This window comes from Acomys minous (genome assembly GCF_964271855.1).
Source record: "Acomys minous genome assembly, chromosome: 6".
In the NCBI taxonomy this organism is placed as follows: Eukaryota; Metazoa; Chordata; class Mammalia; order Rodentia; family Muridae; genus Acomys; species Acomys minous.
In genome coordinates this window covers 84,498,426-84,519,597 of record NC_140487.1, presented here as the reverse complement: position 1 = coordinate 84,519,597, position 21,172 = coordinate 84,498,426, and the positions used below count along the sequence as shown (strand labels likewise).

The 21,172-nt window shown below is 43.1% G+C and overlaps 1 pseudogene across 1 annotated transcript; it reads left to right on the top strand.

Moving 5' to 3' along the window:
• The first annotated feature begins 6,332 nt into the window (after positions 1 to 6,332).
• LOC311599681 (small ribosomal subunit protein uS15m-like) lies at positions 6,333 to 6,991 on the top strand (annotated as a pseudogene). The gene has a single exon. The product of its transcript is annotated as a small ribosomal subunit protein uS15m-like (transcript).
• Positions 6,992 to 21,172: the final 14,181 nt, after the last annotated feature.

The window sequence follows — 21,172 nt, the reverse complement described above, 5'->3', positions numbered from 1 at the left end:
CTTCCTGAATGCTGATGCTCTTCTCTTGTACAGAAGCCAGTTCCCATTGGTAGCTTATGCTATCTATGATGAGAGACAAGAGGCCAGGCACATCCAAGGCCCTGGACTGCTTGTTGCTGCAGCTGCTCAGGGATCCAAAAGCAATGGATGCGGACCTTCTTCTGTCAGCTTCAAGCTCACTTTCATCATCTCTGTCACGATCTACTGGTGCCCTGGAGAAGAGGCCAAGAACAGAAGGCAGCTTAGTAACCTTCCAGTAAATGTCCTTAGCCCTCTCTGGCTCTTCCCAAGCTGCCCCCAGCAGCCAACTCCAGGCAACATCTTCCTGGTGACACTGGAGCAGACCAAGCACAATTTCCTGTTCGTATACTCTGGAGGGTTCCCCACAAGAGCCTGCCCTTGAGTCCCTGGTGGCGGTGCTGATGTAGGGGCTACCCAGCGGCAACACAGACTTGCTGCAGAGCCTGGCTGACTTCCGGCTTGTTTCCTCGCTGTCAGATATAAGAAGCGGACCTGGAGCGTATGCTCCTGGACACACTAGTGACAGCCTGGTAACGTAAGGTAGAGCCGGAAGTCCCAACAGCCGCCAGTGGTTTTGAAGCCTCCAGACTTCCACCCCTTGGCTTCCACTGAGTCACGGATTTCATCGTCTTCGATGACTTGAGGAATCTATCGGACTGAATGCTCAGTCCCCCACAGATCCTCAGTGTGCCTTCCTGGCCCACTCCAGTGGCTCAGTGTGGAGTCACCAAAGCTTAGCGCCACCCACGCCGGTCTTCAGGAAGTAGTGTTTCTGGGGACAAGAGTAGCTCAGCAGGCAAAGGCGCTGGCCAGCCCGGCAGACCTGAGAAAACTAACTCCTACAAGTTGTGCTTTGACCTTTACACAAGCACCACTGTGGCTCACATATGCACATGCACACACACAATCACAATACATGAAAAATAAACACATAATAATAATAATAATAATAATAATAATAATAATAATGATAATGATAATAATAATAATAATAATGTGTCGAGGAAAGGAGTTCAGAGCAGCCTGTGTGGAGGGTCTAATGGAGAGCAGCTGTCCCCAAGCTGGCTGGGGACTGTCCCCTCTAGGGGTGTTCTTCTCCAGTGATGCTCTGGCAGACTCCTCCATCGAGCACAGATAGGTAGAACTGTTTGGCTCATAAAAAGCATTTTGATTTTTTAAAAATTGCTGTTATTTTTACGTATGCGTATGTCTGTGCGAATGTCCGGCACATATGTATGTGCTTGCCTAAGGAGACTGGGGGAAGGCGACAAGGCCGCCTGAAACTAATTGCAGACAGGTGTTAGCCAAGTGATGCTGGGTTCTGGGAACTGAACTTGGATCGCCTGAAAGAGTAGCAAAGGCTCTTATCAGCCGAACTATATCTCTCCATCCCTGGGAAAGCATTTTCACGACTTCTACCTGTTACAGAAACAGGCAGGCAGCAGTAAAAGGGACTCACAAAAATAAATAAATAAGCAAGGGCGCCTGTCAGGTGAAACAGGAGCGTGTGGGAGCCAGCAGGTGCAGGTAGTCTCTTGATCTGGAGATGCTGGAGATTGTGAGGGAAGGCCCACCTGCTGGCTTCTTTTTCAATTCAATTTGAAGAGAGGCAGTCTTTGAACTTGAAAGGGATGGGGGAGGGGAAGTGTGAGGAAAGAGAGACTCTGTGGAATCAATAGCTCAGAGGAGGGAGGTGAGCTATAGGAGAAGGGCCAGGTGGCCGTATGACTGCTCTGACTTAACTTCCTGTTGTAAGTCAATCTGAATTGATCTCTGAAAGAGATAGAAGCTCTCGCTTCCTTTGTTCCTGGGGCTGGATCTCCCGGAAGCAGAGCTGACAGCCTGTGCCTTTTTACTAGAGAGTGTACTTCCAGGAAAGGAGAGCCAAGGCTCAGTGAGGATGATTGGCCGAGAGCCTGAGGGAGCTGCTGTCACGTGACACGACACAGGGCTCCAGCCGAATGTGGTGTTTCCAATCATCAGAGCACATTGCACCTCCGGACTATTCCCTTAAGGGCGGAAGTGAAGGCTTTATTCCCTATCTACCAGCTCATGGAGTGACTGGCCGCTGTGGCCCTGGAGACTTAAGTTAGGTGGCCTGTGTGTTGAGCAAGTTCCAGGCCAGCCTGGGTACCATACTGGGGCCCTGCTTCACAAACAAAACAAAGACACAAGCAATATCATTTGTTGACCCCCGTGTGCTTCCCGCTTGGACATGACTTAGGGTCAACAGCTAGTCGGGTTAGAGGGGCTGTGTCACAGATCTGACCTCGGGATGGAGGAGACGGTGGAAGGAGAGGTCGGAGGTGAAACGATTTCAAAGCAGAAGTCTGAGCTTCGTCAGGGCATCCGGGACAAGGGATGGACAGGGCCCTCTAGCGCAGGGCGGTAGGACGGGTTACACAGCAATGCCTATGAAAGGCCGGAAATCCGCCCTTGAGGAGGACTGTGGGGCCCTGACATCTGCCCTCACTCACCTTGCCCCCTCCTGCCCAGGCTAAGAAGCTACTTTTGTCACATGCACCCCCAGGCCCAAAGCAATAGTTGAGGTTTCTGCAGGAAACAAATTTGAAGTTAGATTGGGCCAAAGGAGTCTCATGGATTCTGAATGCTGACTTCATATTTAAAAAACAGATAATGTATCACAAAGCGCCATGTCCCGATACCTTGTGTCCCATAGTTTATTTTGAGAAGGGTGCTTTACCTGGTTCCTGACAGCAAGATGGTGGTTTAGATACGCAGAACTGACCCGGCGTTCCAGGGTGTTCTACGCTCTTCCTCTACACCTTCCTGCACATTTTCACACGCAGCCGCTGCAGGGCAGCTAATGTCTCACTCCTGCTAACACACGGGAAACAGGTGAAGGGAACCTTTAGTGGCAGGTCACAGGACAGACACCTCAAGGTCTTTTTTAAAGCCTTGCCTCTTTCCCCAGTGTGTCTTTAGGTAGGTAACGTTAGAACAGCTAGTGATTTTTTATATGACAGTTTGTACAGAATCCATTTTCTCCCAGAAAATACATTTCATAAAATGAGCTTCCGGTGGAAGCTTGCCAGCTTAGAAAAGACAAACTATAGAGAGAAAAATCGTGCATCGTGCCGGGATCATAAAAAAAAAAAACAAACCAGAAGGAGCCTGGATTGGGGGTGGGGTGGGGTGGCGGCGCACCCCTGTAATCTCAGCACTCATGGAGGCAGAGGCAGGTGGATTACTGTGAGTTCAAGGGCAGCCTGGTCTACAAAGTGAGTCCAGGACACCCAGGGATACACAGAGAAACCCCGTCTGGAAAAAAAAACAAACCGAAAAATAAAAAATTAAAAAAAAAAAAAAAAAAAAGGAACTAGAAGGAGACCAGAGGAAAGAATGTTGTTTTTCAAGATGGGGTTTCTCTGCCAGCTGTGGCTGTCCTGGAACTTGCTTTGTAGACCAGACTGACCTTGAACTCACAGAGATCTACCTGCCTCTGCCTCCTGAGTGCTGGGATTAAGGGTGTGTGCCACCACCAGTTCAGCACAGAGTAGGGAATTTTATACAAACTGGAACTCTTCATCTTGGAAGACTAGAATCTGATGAGGTAGCATTTGTAGGGCTGCCACACAGAGAATGCTGTGCACGAGGAACTGGGCCATCGGGCTAAGATAATCAAGTTGAGATAGTGTATACAAGCCAGGCCTGGTGGCACATGGCTGTAATCCCAGCACTCAGGACAACAGAGGCAGGAGGATCTCTATGAGTTCGAGGCCAGCCTGGTCTACAAAATGAGTCCTGGACAGCCATAGCTCTACAGAGAAACCCTTGAAAAACAAAACAAACAAACAAACAAAAAGTATATATACAGCTTAAAACCTTCTTGAATACTTCCATATGTTATCTTACATAATTTTTATAGCATCGAGATGACTTTAAAATGTGAATATGCATCTTGTTATGTATACATGTAAAAACCTTTCTTTAGCATTTTTTTTTCATGTAGTAGATTCTTTTGAGAGGCAGTATAGCATAGTGGTTAAAATCACAGCGTCAGGACCGCATAATCTTGATGACATGTGGACATGGAACCCACATCTACGTGGAAGGAAAAAAACTGACTCCATTGAGTTGTCCCCTGACCTTTACACACACACATACCCTACAATACATACATGCCACCCACACATTCACACACACATATCACATACACACACACAAACCACACACACATACACACTACACACACACCTACACCTACTACACACATACACACACCACACACACATTCATTCACACACATACCACATACACCCCTCACACACACCCCACTTACATACACACACACACCACACTCACATACACACAACACACATACACCACACACACACACAGTATACACATACACACAAATACACACGCACGGTTAATTTTTATACGACAGTGGAGTTGATTTCTACCTTGTTGCTCACTATTTTCACTGGCTTTGGCAAACTTACTCAGTCTTCTGTATCCATTTCCTCACGAGCAGAAAGGATCAATATAATTCATGCCTCGTAAACATTTTCTTCTTCTGTACAGTCTTAGTCTCAACTAAATAGAATGCTATGCAGTGTCTCCTCCTCACTCTATACTCTAGGCTTCCCTATCAATCTGAGACAGAGAGGGAATGGGAAAACCGAGGCTCAGAGGATTAAAGCCACTGGCCCCAGACCACTCAGCTGCTAAGGAGGAGTTAAGGCCGGGTCTGTTGGCGGCGTCTGTTCAGTGTACTGTGTATTGGGGATAAACACGAATAAGTGCATGAGTGGATTTAAGGCGATCTGGGCTTGCGTTTGGAGCTCCTCCTGTGTCTGTTTAGCTACGCCTGCACTCCTAGAACTCAGCCCAGCGACTGTTTCCCAAGAGGAGCTCAAGAAATATTTATCGTTAACTGAGTAAACAAATAAAGGAAGGAAAGGGCAAAAGAACGGACCAAGGCATGGGTGGAAAATGACCTTTCCGAGCTGCATTCCAGCCTCGGTGCTCCAGCCTCAGGCTTTCAAGGTTTGCCGGAGTCATGATAGTGCTTCTATTCCGTGCCTAGAGAGGGCGCAGGAAGCAACCCCGTTACCTGTTTACAGTAAGTGCAAACTCAGACCCACTGCTCCACTCACCTGTGCTTTCGGTTTTTATAAACAAAGCAGCAATGAGTCTCCAGCCGCCTGTTCATCAATTGCCTTTGTTTGGCTGTGGGTTTTCTTGGAATAGGCCACAGAATTAAAAAACAAACAAACAAACAAACAAAAAACAAAAAAGCAACCCCCAACCCCCAAAACTTCTGCCGCGTGTATCCCAAACATCTTTTTCTTTTTCTATTCAGAAAACTTTGTGAAGATATTTTTGTTTGTATTTTAGAAGATTCGTTCTTGCCACCACCAGGACTCCCAGGCTCAGGTTAGTAAAGATCTGTAGGGTCTCCTGCAGGGGCTGTTACATATGTTTCCTTTGATTGAAATTAATCCCCATTTCCTCTTATGGGGGAAATGTAGTAGGTTTGACATGAAATAGGCTTGTTTATGATAAATTGCCGACTTAATAAAAACACATTAATACATCTGCAGGGCACAGTAAAAAAAAAAACTATTAGAGGAATTAGTTGTAAAACCAACGCTGACTTAAATGACGCGCACCAGGTAGCTGGCGTATGAGTAAAGATTGCGTCTTTGGGAAGGGAAGTTCCTGTTGCACTGATGCTTATAACTTACAACTAAACTTACAGCAGATTCCCACGGCTGTGTAAATTAGAGTACACAAACATGCTCCCACGGGAAATGATATTACGGGTGTTTGCATGGTTGTATTTTAGGCACTCGTACAAACCTCCAACATTATATAGTCAGTTCTAGAGCAGGGATTCTTCACTGAGAGAGCCAGATATCTGCTCTATATACTGTGTGGTGGGCATAGCAGAACAGACAGACGAAGAGATGGCTGGAGAAAACTCTCCTTTGGGCAAAGGTCTGTGGTTGTAGGTCAAGTCAAATCAAGGACACATATTAAAATCCGTATAAAGTTCCATTGGCATTCCATTGGCCAAAGACAAGCCTTTCTTTAATGTGGTAATATATTTCTCAAATGCTGTGGGGAAAAGGTTAGGAGACTAAATAGTAGCGGAAAAAAAAAAAGATTCCAAGCTAACAAGAATAATAAAATAATAAAAATATAATTTTTTATTATATATAAGTATAACATATATAATATAATATATAATAAATATATAATTTATATATAAATTTGGAGTAACCTGGAGCCACTGCGGAGGGGACTGAGGCAGGGCGGTCCTGTGGGGACAGGAGCCAACCATGCTGCGGGCTGCACGGCGAGAGCTGAGCCCAGATAGTGGCACAAACCCCAGCCTCCGTGTATCCATCCTGCACATGGCCCGTGCATATGCCAGCCAGAAACCAGCCCAGCCGAGATGATGCGCCACCCCCTTCCATATTCATCAAAGAATACAAGAACATCATCCCCCAACACGGAGAAGGTTGGTGATATGAAAAGAATCTTGTCTTTGGAAATGGTCAACAAGAAAGAGAAACTAAAAAGTCAAGCAAGAACAGCTGATGAACAAGATTGTGGAAACGCTGTCAGCATCCGCAATTATGAAAAACATACGCCAAAACATCGAAAGGACAAAGATCACAAACGCCATCTACTTATGAGCATTGACCGGAGGAAAACGATGCTCAGAATCCTCCGTCAGACCAACTATGATGTCTTTGAAAAGACGAGCCGGGAACTGGGCGTGGAATATACCTTACCTCCTCTGCATTTCCAAAAGGTCCACCGCCGCTTCCCGGCCAAGAAGGCTCTGTGCTTTCGGGTTTTCCAGGAGATGCAAAAGCTAAAGCAGCACAGAAGGGTGTTAAAAGCTGTTGCAGCTGCTGCCAAAAAACAAAATAACCAGGGAGTGCCAGAGAACACTTCCTAAGCTTTACCAGAGGTGACCGAAGAGGACTAATAAAGTCTGTTCCGCCTTGAAAAAAAAAAAAAATATATATATATATATAAAAGAAAAAAATTTAAAAAGTCTTTATTAACATATAAAGGAAATGACAATTTGGCAACCATACTGGAAGTTTAGCGAAAGAAATGGAATGCATTAATTTTATACCTAACAAAGCATAAAATAAAAGCATATTCATCTTTTGGGAGTCTTCTTTCATTGCTTGGCTAACTCCTACCATGTAATTTGTTATTATTCTTTCTAGTTTATTTATTTACTATTTTTTAAAAAGATTTATTTATTTACTCTTTGTTCAGTATTCTGCCCGCCAGAAGAGCGCACCAAGTCTTATTATAGATGTTTGTGAGCCAACATGTGGTTGCTGGGAATTGAACGTAAGACCTTTGGAAGAATCGACAGTGCTCTTAATCTCTGAGCCATCTCTCCAGCCCCTCTGGTTATTTATTTTTAAAGACAGAGGTATTTTCTTTTATCAGTATCTACTTGGAACCTAGGATAGTCTCTGGCACAGATGAGGCACTCAGTGCTTGCTTGTTAAACAGTTCAATAAGCTCGTGAATAGCTAGTGCAAAACATGGTGCTATGTTTTAGTGATAATTATTAATATTTTACTTAAAATATGTTTACAATCTGTAACACAGGAAAGCTAACTTAGTTACCATTTTCTTTATACGTTTCATTCTTTTGCCTCCCTCAGTTATTTTGTGATTTTATACATATAATATTGTGATTATAACCTCCCTGACTCCCTACCTCTACTGCCTCCCAAATCCCCCTCCTATCGTCCCCTTTAAACTTCATGGTTTTGAAATTTTTTTAAACCACTTTTAATTTATTATATAACTTGCTGAGTACATATATATGTAACATATACTGAGTATGTATGTATGTATGTATGTATGTATGTATGTATGTATGTACCATCCACTGGGGCATGATCAATCTACCAGAGATCACATTCCTAAAGAAAATTGAGTCTCCCTCTCAGAGGCAGCTATCAGCTGTTACTCTTGTGTCCCTCTCCTCTTTAAGACCGAGCCATGAACGGCTTGATCTTGGGGAGGTCTTTTGCTATAAGTGCATGAGTGTGATAGTCCTAGCATGTCCAGAAGATGCTGTTTCGCCTCAGTTTTCTCTGATCTCTGACTCTTAAAGTCTTTCTGCTTCCCTATTTGCTAATGTTCTCAGAGTGGGTGTGACATTGATGTCTCATTGGCTGAGCAGCCCACAGACACTTGTCCTCTGTACTTTGACCTGTTGTAAGCCTTTGTGTTAATTACCATGCTTCTCTGTTGAGGGTTGGTCTGGTGCTGTGTATACAAATGCTGACTCCTGGCCTCCAAGATCTGGTTGCAGTCCAGAGGAGCATAATCTCACGTACCCTAAATGATGTTTTGTAAACTTTGTTTCCCAATTATCTCTGGTTGGTTAATAAAGTTGCTGATAGTCAGTTACTGGACAGAATAAAAGTAGGCAAAGTATCGGTTCCAGGGCTGTCAGGGGTGTGTGTGTGTGTGTGTGTCTCAGGTAGGGATCACGAGGCCCAGAGGAGAAAAGAGAAAGGAGAAAAAGATGGAGGTTGAGGCCTGATGGATCAGATTCAGCCCAGACAGGATTGGCAAATAACTTGGGGAATGCTGACGGGAGGCAGCCAGACTAGCACAAAAAATTAGCTTAAATTATATCTGCCTAGTTATTGTGCTAAATATGTTTTTTTTTTAAATCTATATATCTCTGTCTCAATTATAGGGGGGATAGCCGGGTTAGCAGAGACTTTAGTATTAATAAATATTCAACAAAAGTTCTCTGATGAAGACTGAGAGCTGCATTAATCTACGAGTGAAGAGATACATATTTACAAATGAGTTTGATGTCTGTCTAGCAAAGTAATACCACGGTCTTCCAAATCTTCCGATCCATCTTAGCTAGATTCACAGTACCAGGCACTAGTTTCCTCCTGTGGTGATGGCCTTAAATTCAATCAGAAAGTATTTGGTTACCTCCATGACAGTTGTGCTACTATTGCAGCCATGAGAATATTTCGTTGCTATTGTAGCATCCAGACGGCTAGATAAGACTGTTCATGGATTTTCTTAAGCAGTTTGGTAGGGAAGAGGAGAGAGCGAGGAGAGGGATAACTAACACTAAAGATGTTTGAAAAAAAGTATGGGATACCTGCCCTTAAGATGTAGGTTGGGATCTGGGCAGTGGTGGCATACGACTTTAATCCCAGCACTCGGGAGACAGAGGCAGGCAGATCTCTGTGAGTTCGAGGCCAGCCTGGTCTACATAGTAAGTCCAGGACAGCCAAGGCTACACAGAGAAACCCTGCCTCAGAAAACCAAACCAAACCAAACCAAAGCAACCAAGCAAACAAACGGATGTAGGTTGGGCACAGGGGGGACACAGCAGGCTGTGGTCACCCGTTGGAACTTGATGACAAGGCCCTATTGCTGATGACACCATATACTTTGGTAACAGGACTTAAAGAAATAAAGCTGGTATTGAACTGGAAGCTTCTTCACTATTAAGTAGCTTTACAAGATCAGAGAAGCTATTTTATTTTAAACAAATGAAGGTAAACACTTTGATATATGCAATTTTCTTGCTGATAAAATGCAGAGACAGAGAGCACATGGTCTGTGTAAAGTGTTTTTCTACATTTGGAAATACTTCAGGGATATATACTCACTATTCATTTACTACGCTACTGATGAATATCAGTTGTTCAGACAGATTCTTCTTATATTTCTACCTTTTGTGATTTGTTTATTGTGAAAAGCTTTGAAGATTGACATTATGTATTTATGAACTTGTCAGGAGAACTGTTATCCCAGTAGCTCTGTTAGAGAGATTTCAAACAGGTTGTGTAATGCAGTGCCTTTATCATAAAGAGCAGATAATAATATAAAGGAATGAAAAAGCTGATATAATTCCAAAAAAAAAAAAATGAAAATGGAAATGGTAGGCTGCCAACTGGTTTCTATTACCATTCAATATATAATAAACATTTCAATATCTATAAAGTGATTACTGAAATCACTTGGCTCAATTGTGTATTTTCGTGATTTAAACTTCACAGTGAAGCAATGAAGTAGTTTATACAAAATTGCATCTTTGCAAGTCATCCAGAAATAATATTGAGGCATCTTCTTTACAACTCTCCTTGCTTTCCCAGGCCATACGCTTACAATTCTGCTGCTGGTTTTAGATAGACTATATAGTAATTTTTGTTTAAATGTAGCTACTCTCAAGGAAAACAGATTTTGCTTATGACTTTTAAATGCTGTGTCATCTTAATACAATAAATTTAATTGTTCACGATAACTTTTGAAGATTCAGATGAATGTCATCTCTTAGTCAAGGATTTAAGTGACCTTGCTGTTTATTCTAACAGTGTAGACTAAGTTACTTATCCAAAAGTCATGTGGCTTTTCTCATGAAGTGAGAACTTGTGATGAGTATTTTGATGTGAGTATGTGTGTGCGTGTGTGTGTATGAGTTGTGTGTGCTCTATGTGCGTTCTTGTGCTTGCATGCATGTTGAGGCATGAAGACAACCTGGGTACCATCCTCAGGAATGCTATCTACCTCTTCTGAGACAAGGTTTCTCTTGGCTTGGAGCTCATCACTTAGCCTAGCCTGGCTGGCCATCAAACTTCAGGATCCTCTTGCGTCTGCCTTCCCAGCGTTGGGATTATAACTGTAGATCACCCTGCATCCCTAGCACTTTTTCACAGAGGTTCTTTGGATTGAGTGAGATATCCCCTGCCAGCCCAGATGATTTCAATTAAGGATCATAACTATACCATAAGGAAAACATAGTAATTAAAAAAAACTTTACATAGCAGGCAAGGTGGTATGTGCCTATAAGCTAAGGCAGGTGGATTGCTTGGAAGTCAAGTTCAGCCTGGGCTACATAGTGAGCTCTGGGCTAGCCAGGGCTATATAGGAAGACCCTATCTCAATCTTTTCCCAATTGCAAACAGCTGAAATCTTGGAAGTCTTGGCTTAAATCTGAGGAATATTTGTAACACAACAAGAACGAGTTGCGTTTGTTTACAGACTGTCTCTATTAGGAGAATTCTAGCAGACACAGACTCAACCAAGACATGTGACAAAAAAGCTATAACACTGAGCTCCCAGCAGGAGAGTGAAAACACACACATTTTTGTACGGGATTTATTTTTAATTTATATCTGAAAAGAAAATGTTCCTAACAGATGGGGAAAAGTGAAGGGCTATTCATAAAAATGCTTTGGCTTAGTTCCACCAACATGCCCCATTGATTGAACAGGAAACAAGGTGCAGACTGTGCTTTTAGCCACTAGGAACTCATTTCTCCAATTCATAAAAGCAACTCATTCTCTCCACTGCCAGAGGAAACATCTCCTCATTGGATATCTTCCACTCTTGAACGTCAATCCACAAACAAATGTCTATGCTACCCTCTTTCATGATGGCAAGGAAAAAGCACTCTTTCCTCAGTGTTGAAAAAAATGCTATCCATGGTTGGAGTTGCTGGCATGGCATGTTCCCTTTTTCTTTGATACTTTGGCAACCCTTTCATGAGAAAAGCCTGGGGTTTTCTAGATGAATCTAGACTTTGTAAAATGAATTTTACATTTTGTGAAATGAGCAAGAGTTGTTTTTTTTTTTGTTTTGTTTTGTTTTGTTTTTTTGTTTTTTTAAGATTTTGGGTAGAGATTTAGTGGGAAATAGGCAGCCTTCAAAAATGCAGAAAAGACTTCAGTGGTTAAGAAAGAGGCAAATAAGGCACCAGGAATAAAGAAGAGACACACACAGAGGACCCTTGTGACAAGCACTCAGAGTGGAAGGTGAGCTTGAGGTTTGGTTTGGTTTGGTTTTTCAAGACAGGGTTTCTCTGTATAGCCTTGGCTGTCCTGGACTCACTTTGTGAACCAGGCTGGCCTCGAACTCACAGTGATCCGCTTGCCTCTGCCTTCCAAGTGCTGGGATTAAAGGCGTGCGCTACCACGCCCAGCTGTGAGCTTGAGTTTGAAGAACACAGTCCAGTGTTGGAAATCAGAACCAGTTAGAAATGTACCCTTTGTTCAAGGCAGGTGTGGATAGTCCTATCTAAAAGCCAGTCTTTGTCTTCCAGGTTGATTTCATTGGGCAATAATGACATCAATTAGCAATTGTCCTGTGTGTATTATGAAGTTACTATTAGATTTTAAGTATCCAACAGAATGATATATGAGCATTTTTTCCCTGCAAGCCTGTTTATCAAGGGAATTTATATCAGATATAGGGAAACTAGGAAGTGAAAAATCAAGAAAATTGCTGGACGTGGTGGCACACACCTTTAATCCCAGCACTCGAGCGAGAGGCAGAGGCAGGCGGATCACTGTGAGTTTGAGGCCAGCCTGGTCTACAAAGTGAATCTAGGACAGTCTTGAAAACAAAAATCAAGAGCCATCTTTCTGGATAGCTAGAAAGGGTTTGCTGAAAGGGATAGAGTTAGTAATTTGTTTTAAAATTATTTCACTGGTACATGCCTATTTTGGGAGATGCCCTGAGAATATGGGTCATGGGACAAGTGTATTTTTACCTGTATCAAAAGACAGAGGCCTAAGTTTCACAAAAACAAATACAAACCAGAAGACAAAATAAGAACCTTCCAAATCTATTTTCCAAACAAAAATTTTAAGGTTTTAAATATGCATTATACATTTTAAACCAAAGGAAGTCCAAGCATAGAGCGTACGGCTGTAATCCCAGTACTTGGGAGGCTCAGTACTAAGGCAGGAGGGCGGTGAGTTACAGGCCATCCTGGATACATCGTAAGATAAAGAGATCTTGTCTCAAAAAGAAAACAAGGGCTGGAGAGATGGTGCAGAGGTTAAGAGCACTGGCTGCTCTTTTGGAGGTCCTGAGTTCAATTCCCAGCAACCACATGGTGGCTCACAACCATCTATAATGAGATCTGGTGCCCTCTTCTGGCCTGCAGGTGTAATGCAAGTGGAACACTCATATACATAAAATAAATAAAATATTTTTTAAAAAAGAAAGAAGGAAAGAAAGAAAGAAAAAAAAACAAACAAACAAGCAAGAAAAATTACCCCAATCACTAAAATCCAAAACAACAGCAGAATGAAAATATTTAAGAGTGATCTCTCTATCCCTCATGAGGAAATGTCAAAGGCATGGTTTTGAGAGTACAGTGGAAGGCAGCATTGACCTCTTGTTCATTTTGGGAAAGCTCAAGAAGCTATGACTTTCCTCCTCCTCCTCCTCTTCTTCTTCGTCTTCTTCTTTGTTTCTGTGTCAGGGTTTCTTTGTGTAACAGCCCTGGCTGTCCTGGAACTCCCTCTGTAGACCAGGCTGGCCTTGAACTCACAGAGACCCGCCGGCCTCTGACTCCTGAGTGTCGGAATTAAAAGCATGTGCCACAACCACCCAGCAAGTTTCTTGTTATACAGTAATTTTTAGCATTTCCTGGCCTCTACCTCTAATTTAGTGTGCCAGAAAGTTTCTCATTGTTAAATATTCTCTGGGACTCATCAGGTGGATTCAATAATGAAAAAATACTTTAAAACAAAACCAAACAGGACTGCGACATGAATGCCATCCACATTTCTCAGTGAGAACTAGGGCTGGAGCACCAAACTGTCGCATCCACATGAGGAACCCCTCCCACCTCGCCATCTTTGCCCCCCCCACTCCCCCCCCACACACAATGGGATAGCCTTTCAGAGGCACTGGGGTCAGAGCACCAGTGAAAAACAAATTGAGAGAAAGAAAAGCTCCCTCCAGTCCCTAGGGACAATAGTATGACGTAGGCCCTAAGAGAAGGCCCATGCGCTAGGCTCGAGCCACTCTACTGCGTCTTGCAAGGAGACTGGCGAGGCTGCTCGGAAATGACCTCTTGAGCGCTGCTTGACCCAGTGCGTGGACATTTTGTTTTCAGTTCTGCATTGTAAGAGGCTGTCAAAGAAAGGAACAAAGTGACCTTTTTCATTGTTACTGTACCAGACAGCCCCTAGGCGGATGAAACACTTCAAGTCCACTAAAGCTCATGAGGCCAGCGGAGGGCGCCAGATGGACAAGTGGCACCAAGGAGAAGGTACAGAGAAGGTAGAACTTCACACTTCAGGGGAACTCAGCTCCTGCCACCTTTCTGTTTGCTGCCAAAGCTAGCATAGGCTTTGGGTAAAAGAGTAATTTAAAACCTAAAGTTATCGTTTTACTTAGAATTTAGTTCATGAAAGATAGTACCTTCCAGTCTGTATAAAAATTTTTTTTCTTGGATGCCAACTGTAAAAATCAATTTTTTCCTCCTGTCTCAATAGTTGTCTAGAAGGCTTACTGCCTCCTTCTGGTGGCCTAGGCCTAGTCCTGGAAGGTTCTGTCTCCTATACAATCTAACGTAGGCCTAGAATGTTTTAGCCTTTGAGAGTTACTGCTTAATAAGCTCACCTTTACTTGTTCTTTCTGAGCTCTGGGCTGGCTGGTTCAGCTCAGCTGTTCTGCCTCAAACTCTTCTCCCAGCTGACTTACTTAAAGTCTGGCTTCTCTCTTGGCCTGGAACTGCTCTGCTTGGCCTCAGACTAGTTCAGCAATCTGTTTTAATCTTCTGGCTTCTTCTCGTTTTCTGGCCCATTCCATCTTCAGCTGAGTTCTCTCTCTGCAATCCATCTCTCTATTACTGTCCTGGTTAAAAAAAACAAACAAACAAAAAAAAAACAACAAAAAACAAAAACAAAAAAAACCCTGCCTCCTTTCTCTGTAAAACTGACCCTCCATAACTGCAGGCCTGGTCATCTGTCCTTCAGCAACAGTCCATTTCAGCATCAAGGTTTTCCAGGCAGCAGGCCTGATGGACCATCTGTCCATCTTCAGCTGGTTTGCTCAGCTGTCTCCATGCAGGGGGAACCTGCTTTCTTCTTCATCTGCATTGCTGTCTGTTTCTCTTCCCCAGAGTCGTGACTTTCATTTGGAAGCCTCTGCTCCCTTTTGAGACAGGGTTTTTTCTGTAGACCAGACTGGCCTCTAATTCATAGAGATCCACCTGCCTCTGCCTCCCTGAGTGCTGAGATTAAAGGCGTGTGCACCACCACACCCAGTTTAGTCTTTTAGCTAATCTTATTCCCCCTTTTTGTTTCTCAAGGTACAATTAGATCCTTATGAATCCACACATAAACTGGACATTTAGACACTCTCAGATGCCCAGCTCCAGGCCAATGAGCTAGGCTTCTTCCCCATTATCAATGGGCTGTCTCCCTTTGTCATCAGTTTCATCAGGTACCATAGATTCATAACTAAGCATTTTCTGTTCTCTTAGTTCCTCTGTCCCTTGTCTCTCGGGCCTTTGTATTATCATAGCTGATTTTTTTTATTGTACAGCTATTTTTTTTCAATCTATTTTGAGAGGGAAAAATATAAAGATTGCTCTTGACAGTAGAGAGGGTTTACTCCAGTGGTCACGATTGCTATAAGCACGGCAATGGCTTTATTTATTTATTTATTATTATTGTACAGTGTTCTGCATGCATGTAACACTTACACAGTAGGAGAGGTCACTAGATCTCCTTACAGATGGTTGTGAGCCACCATGTGGGTACTGGGAATTGAACTCAGGACCTTTAAAAGAACAGCCAGTGCTCTTAACCTGTGATCCCTCTCTCCAGCCCTGCAACGGCTTTTTAAAGCAATGTTTCTAAATCCTCAACTTCTCCCCTTGTTCTCAAGGGATCTGAAATGGCGTTTCCCATTTTTAATGCAGGGAAAGGCTCTCTATATGACTAAAGTTGTCTTTTGGGTTGGCTTACTGTGATTCACTGTCTGAGAGGCTCTCGCATCATTCCTTGCTCTGGGCTTGAGGCTCCCACTGCTCTGAGGTCTCCTGGGTCCCTCTGGGCATTGAGCCAAACTCAAAGAATGTGATCTTCCTATGGAGATGATCCCAGGTGAATTTTTCCTCTGCCACTGTCTGTCTGATGTCCTCTGCTTCTGCAACATTTGTGGGCTTTCCTCTTCATTCCTGTTGGGTTTTCTCACCAACCATGTTGGGCGCCATATGTAAAAGTAGTTTTTATTCTCCTGCCTCAAGTGTTGTCCAGGAGGCTTATTGTTTCCTTCTGCTAACCTAGGCCTAGTCCTGGAAGCTGCTAGTCTCTGTACAATCTAACCTAGGCCCAGAATGTTTTTAGCCTCTAAGACTGCTGAGTAAGCTCACCCTTACTTGTTCTTTCTGAGCTCTGGGCTGGCTGGTTGAACTCAGCTGTTCTGGCTTAAACTCTTCTCCCAGCTGATTTATTTAATCTGGCTTCTTTCTTGGTCTGGAATTGCTCTGCTTGGCCTCAAACTAACTCAGTCATCTGCTCTAATCTTTTGGCTCCTTCTCATTCTCTGGCTCGTTCTGTCTTCACCTGAGTTCTCTCTCTCTCTCTCTCTCTCTCTCTCTCTCTCTCTCTCTCTGCACTCTCTCTCTCTCTCTCTCTCTCTCTCTCTCTCTCTCTCTCTCTATATATATATATATATATATATATATATATATATCTGCAACCCATCTCTCTATTACTGTCCTAGTGGAACACTGTTCTCTCTGTAAAACTGCCTCTTAAGTGGCTTGCCTTTTTACTTTTCTCATGAGAGTTGGATATATCCTATTCTGTCAAATCTTCTCTGATCTGTCACCTTTTCTGTCACTCAGTTAGACATCACTTTCAAACATAGGTGCTTCCTTCAGTGAACTAACTTTACCTTTGTTTGGGATTAAAGGCAGTGCCACCACCCCTGGACCTAAGCTTTTCTTTACCTGATACTTATTCTATACCAGGCTGGCCTTGAACTCAGATCTGCTTGCCTCTGTCTCCTGGGTTAAAGGCATGTTTATATTCCAGCTGGATCACACAGACCTAGAAAGTCTTTGGATGTAATCTCTCGCCAGCTGGATCACATAGACCTAGAAGGTCTTTGGATGTAATCTCTTGCCATAGCAGCCATGCTCTGAATTAACATTCCTCTACAATAAACAGTGATAAATATAAATGAACTAATTTTGCATAAGAGGCACAGCCTTTCTCTTGACAGTGAAAAATCACATTCCTTCTCTTATTTATTTATCAAATATTTAAAGAATGACTATAATATAATCATTCTCAGCAGGGCAAGAGGGTGTTATATAAATACTAACAGTCATGTAAATGCAATAGCTTATTCATGGTTTAATAAAATAAATTATATTGAATTGAGAAATAGAAATCTGTCAGTGGAGGAGGGTAGAATTGTGCCAAATGCATAGGGATATGATGAAAAAAAGGTGGTGTGTGCATGTGCGTGTGCGTGTGCGTGTGCGTGTGCGTGTGCGTGTGTGTGTGTGTGGTTAGGCTTTTATAATCAGTCTTAATCAAAAACTGGTCTAGAAAAGGATCATAACAAAAGTCATATGGATGTTTCTCCACAGGATCAAGGTTAATATCAGCCCTTCTGTAACAGCGAGAGATGGGCAGACATGACTGCATGATGTATGGTCTGAAACGGTAAAGTCACCTATTAATTATTAAACAACACATTGTCAGAACATTAATAGCCAGGATGCAAGTCACCTTGAATATCTTGGGCAGACAACACATTCACAAGAAGAAGGCAGAGGAGCGAGGGAGGGGGAAGGGGACAGAGTAAGAAGAGAATGTGAGAGAATAAACATAATGTTATAGCACTATTTATTGCTGGGACACTAGATTAAAGAGAAGAAAGGGGCAGGGAATTGAAGGTAAAGCTATACTTGAGATGAGATTTCATTTGCCCTTCATTTATTCAACTCCTGAGGATTAAGGACTAACTATGGTTGTCATGCTTGCTCTCACGGGACGCACAGATGGCGACTGGACATGGAACAGGCAGACTGAATGGTGGGTTTAATTAAAAATACCCAAGGCAGATGGTGTTGCTTAAGACAGGCTGATTGGTTGTATGTGGGAGGGTGAGGAAAGGACTCATGAGGGAGGTGAGTTTTGAAAGAGATAGAGATATTTATGGGATAGATTGTAATGAGCTTCAAAGGCAAAGGGAATTCCACAGTGATAGCAAGAGCACGGAAGGGCAGACTTCAAATGACACATACACAGAGTGAAAGGAAGTTTGACACAGTAATTAATTTTCAAACAGCATGTTTGCTGAGTAGGAAAAATAAGGCAAGAGTCTAGGTTGGCAGGGACCACATACCATGAGAAACCACAAACTCAGACTTAACACTGAAAATTATTTTGTAGAGATTATTTTTTCAAGCTGGACTCCACTATGGTTTTGAGTTCTAAGGAAGTGTGTCAAGAAAGTTAAGAGCACATCCAAAGCACTGATTTTTAGAGGTGCCTAGGCTGGGCTACCTCACTTTACACCTTAAGCTTTAGGTAATGTAAAGTCTTGGAACACTGTTGGGGAAGAGAGTGATGAGCCACAAAATGTGCTTCACGTGACCCGTCTGCACTGTTGTGCCAGAGAGTCGTCTTTCTCTTATCCGATGAGTAGTCATCGGATCCTGTCTGTTCTTTCTACTTCTCAGTTCCATCCTTTTCCCCTCCTCCTTCCTTACTGCGGTTTCCATCAGTGTGGGTCTTTAGCATTTGATCCCCGATCAAAAGCAAGAGCTGCACCTTCCTGTTCCGCACTGTGTGCTCAGTCCTACCCACGGACTCCTCATATCACTCAGTGCACAGCTTTTAAATTTACTAAACACACATGGTTTTTACTGGACTGTTGTTTTCTGGCAAGCACATAGGCAAAGTGCTGGGGGGCTGACAGATTGAGACGGTTGTTACATGTCTTCAGTTAAATATATATATATATATATATATATATATATATATATATATATATATATATATGTAAAATCAGGCTTCCCTTTTCTGCTTGGGCATTTCCATCAGTATTCCAATGTGCTTTTTTTTTTTTCATGTTTTCTTCTTCCTGAAAAACAAAGCCAAACAAAAACTACCTTTGACTGCATTTATCCATTTGCTACTGCTACTATCGCCATAGGCTAAATGCAAATATGTGGCGCTGGTGAGATGGTTCGCTGGGTAACAGTACTTGCTGCATAAGCCTGAAGACTATGTCCAAACCTTCAGACTCTACCTTAACAACAACAACAATGACAACAACAAAGCCAGATGCAAAGTACAAACATCTGTAATCCCAGCACTCCCACTGGGACATGAGAGGCAGAGGCAAGAGAGGCCACAGAAGCTGACCCACCTGTTAGCCTGGCATGTGTAGTGGGAAAATAACAAAGACACCTTGCCTCCAACAAGATGGAGGGCAAGGCCTACCATTCCTCTGATCTCCACATATGCACCATGACATGCACAAATGCCTGCAGAGTACACACACACACACACACACACACACACACAAACACACACACACACAAACACATGCGCGTGCATGTGCACACCACACACACATACACACACAAATACATACACAAACACACACACACAAATACACACACACATGCACACAAATAACACATACACATACGTTTCTGCTCCCTTTCATAGCAAACTTAATACACTTCTACACTCTTTTTTTTCCCAAAAACATTTTTATCTTCCTCCCTCCACTCAAAGTCATTTATCAAAGTTATCAAATCCATTAGCAGCTCTCCATTCTCACTTTTACCTCTTGGCTGTGTTCCATGAAATACTTCACAGTGTCTTGAAATAACTGGCAATTCATCTTAAGTTTCTACCTAACATAATGGGTATCCCTTTCTTAGAGACCTTTTATGTATCTCTAAATCTGGAATAAACAACTCTGCTGTTTCTTCTTTGCTCTCTAGCGTCACTTCCTGAGTAAATCCACGACTGATCTCTGGCCCTGCACATGGACCTGGATGATTCTGAAACACTGTGATGGTTAATAGTGTCCATTTGGGGCTGGAGAGATGGCTCAGAGGTTAAGCACACCGACTGTACTGGAGGTCCTAAGTTCAACTCCCAGTAAGCACATGGAGACTCACAACCATCTATAATGAGATCTGGTGCCCTCTTCTGGCGTGCAGATGTACTTGCAAGCAGAGCACTGTAGACATAATAATAAATAAATCTTAAAAAAAAATAGTGTCCATTTGACAGCATCTAGAATCCCCAGGAGACAAACATCTGGGCTATTTGTGAGGGAATTTCTAGATCAACTTGACGGAAGTGTTAAGACACACCCTAATGTGGGTAGCACCATCCAAGGACGGGTGTCCTGGACCAAAAACATAAAGGAAAACGTGGGGGTAGCATTCCCCCTCCTCCGCCTCCTGACTGTGGATGCAGTGTGCTGAGCTGCCTCGTGTTTCCGCAGAATAAGGGACCACATCCTCTACTGTGAGCCAACACAAACCTCTCCTCCCTCAGCGTTCTGTGGTCTGGTATCTTGTCAGAGCAATGAGAAAAGTAACTCATACGCTTACACTTTGAGACTAGACCTTTGCCCCAAGTTTGCCCCTTTGTTGTCAGTCACCCAGTTGGCAAGGCATGCTGGATTCTATCAGGCACTGTATACTTAGCACAGTCAAAGCAGAAGTTTGTCTCTCTCTCATCCAACAATTTCCACCCCCTCCTTATTTTTAATATATATATATTTTTTTTAAAATTTAAAAATTTGTGCTTAGTATGCACAGGGCCTTAAGTTCAAGCCCCTGAGATCTAAGTTTTGGTTCCCCTTTTTATGTTCTTTATAGTTTTCATCCAACCGCCAGCAGCCTTTTGGTACTAAGGTATTTTAATGCCTTTCTCCATTTGCATTCAAATAGGTTTGCATTGATTCATCTACTGTTGCCCACCTGCTTTGATTCCTTTCCCCATAAACATTTCCAAAGACCCTTTACACTGGTGATTCTCATCACATCACGCTCCTGTTTGAAAACTCTCCAGAAGCATTGCTTCTTTTATTTATTTTTTAAAATACTATTTATTCACTTTATATCCCAATCATAGGCCCGCCCCTCTCCTCCTTCTCTCTTCCCCTTACCCACTTCAAAAAAAGGGGAGTCCACCTCCAGCCAACCCACCCCACCTCCAGCCAACCCACCCCACCTCCAACCAACCCACCCCACCTCCAGCCAACCCACCCCACCTCCAACCAATGCAACATGGCATTAGTACCAAGTGCATGCTCTTCCAACGTGGCCTGGCAAGGCAGCCCCCCCAGGGGGTAG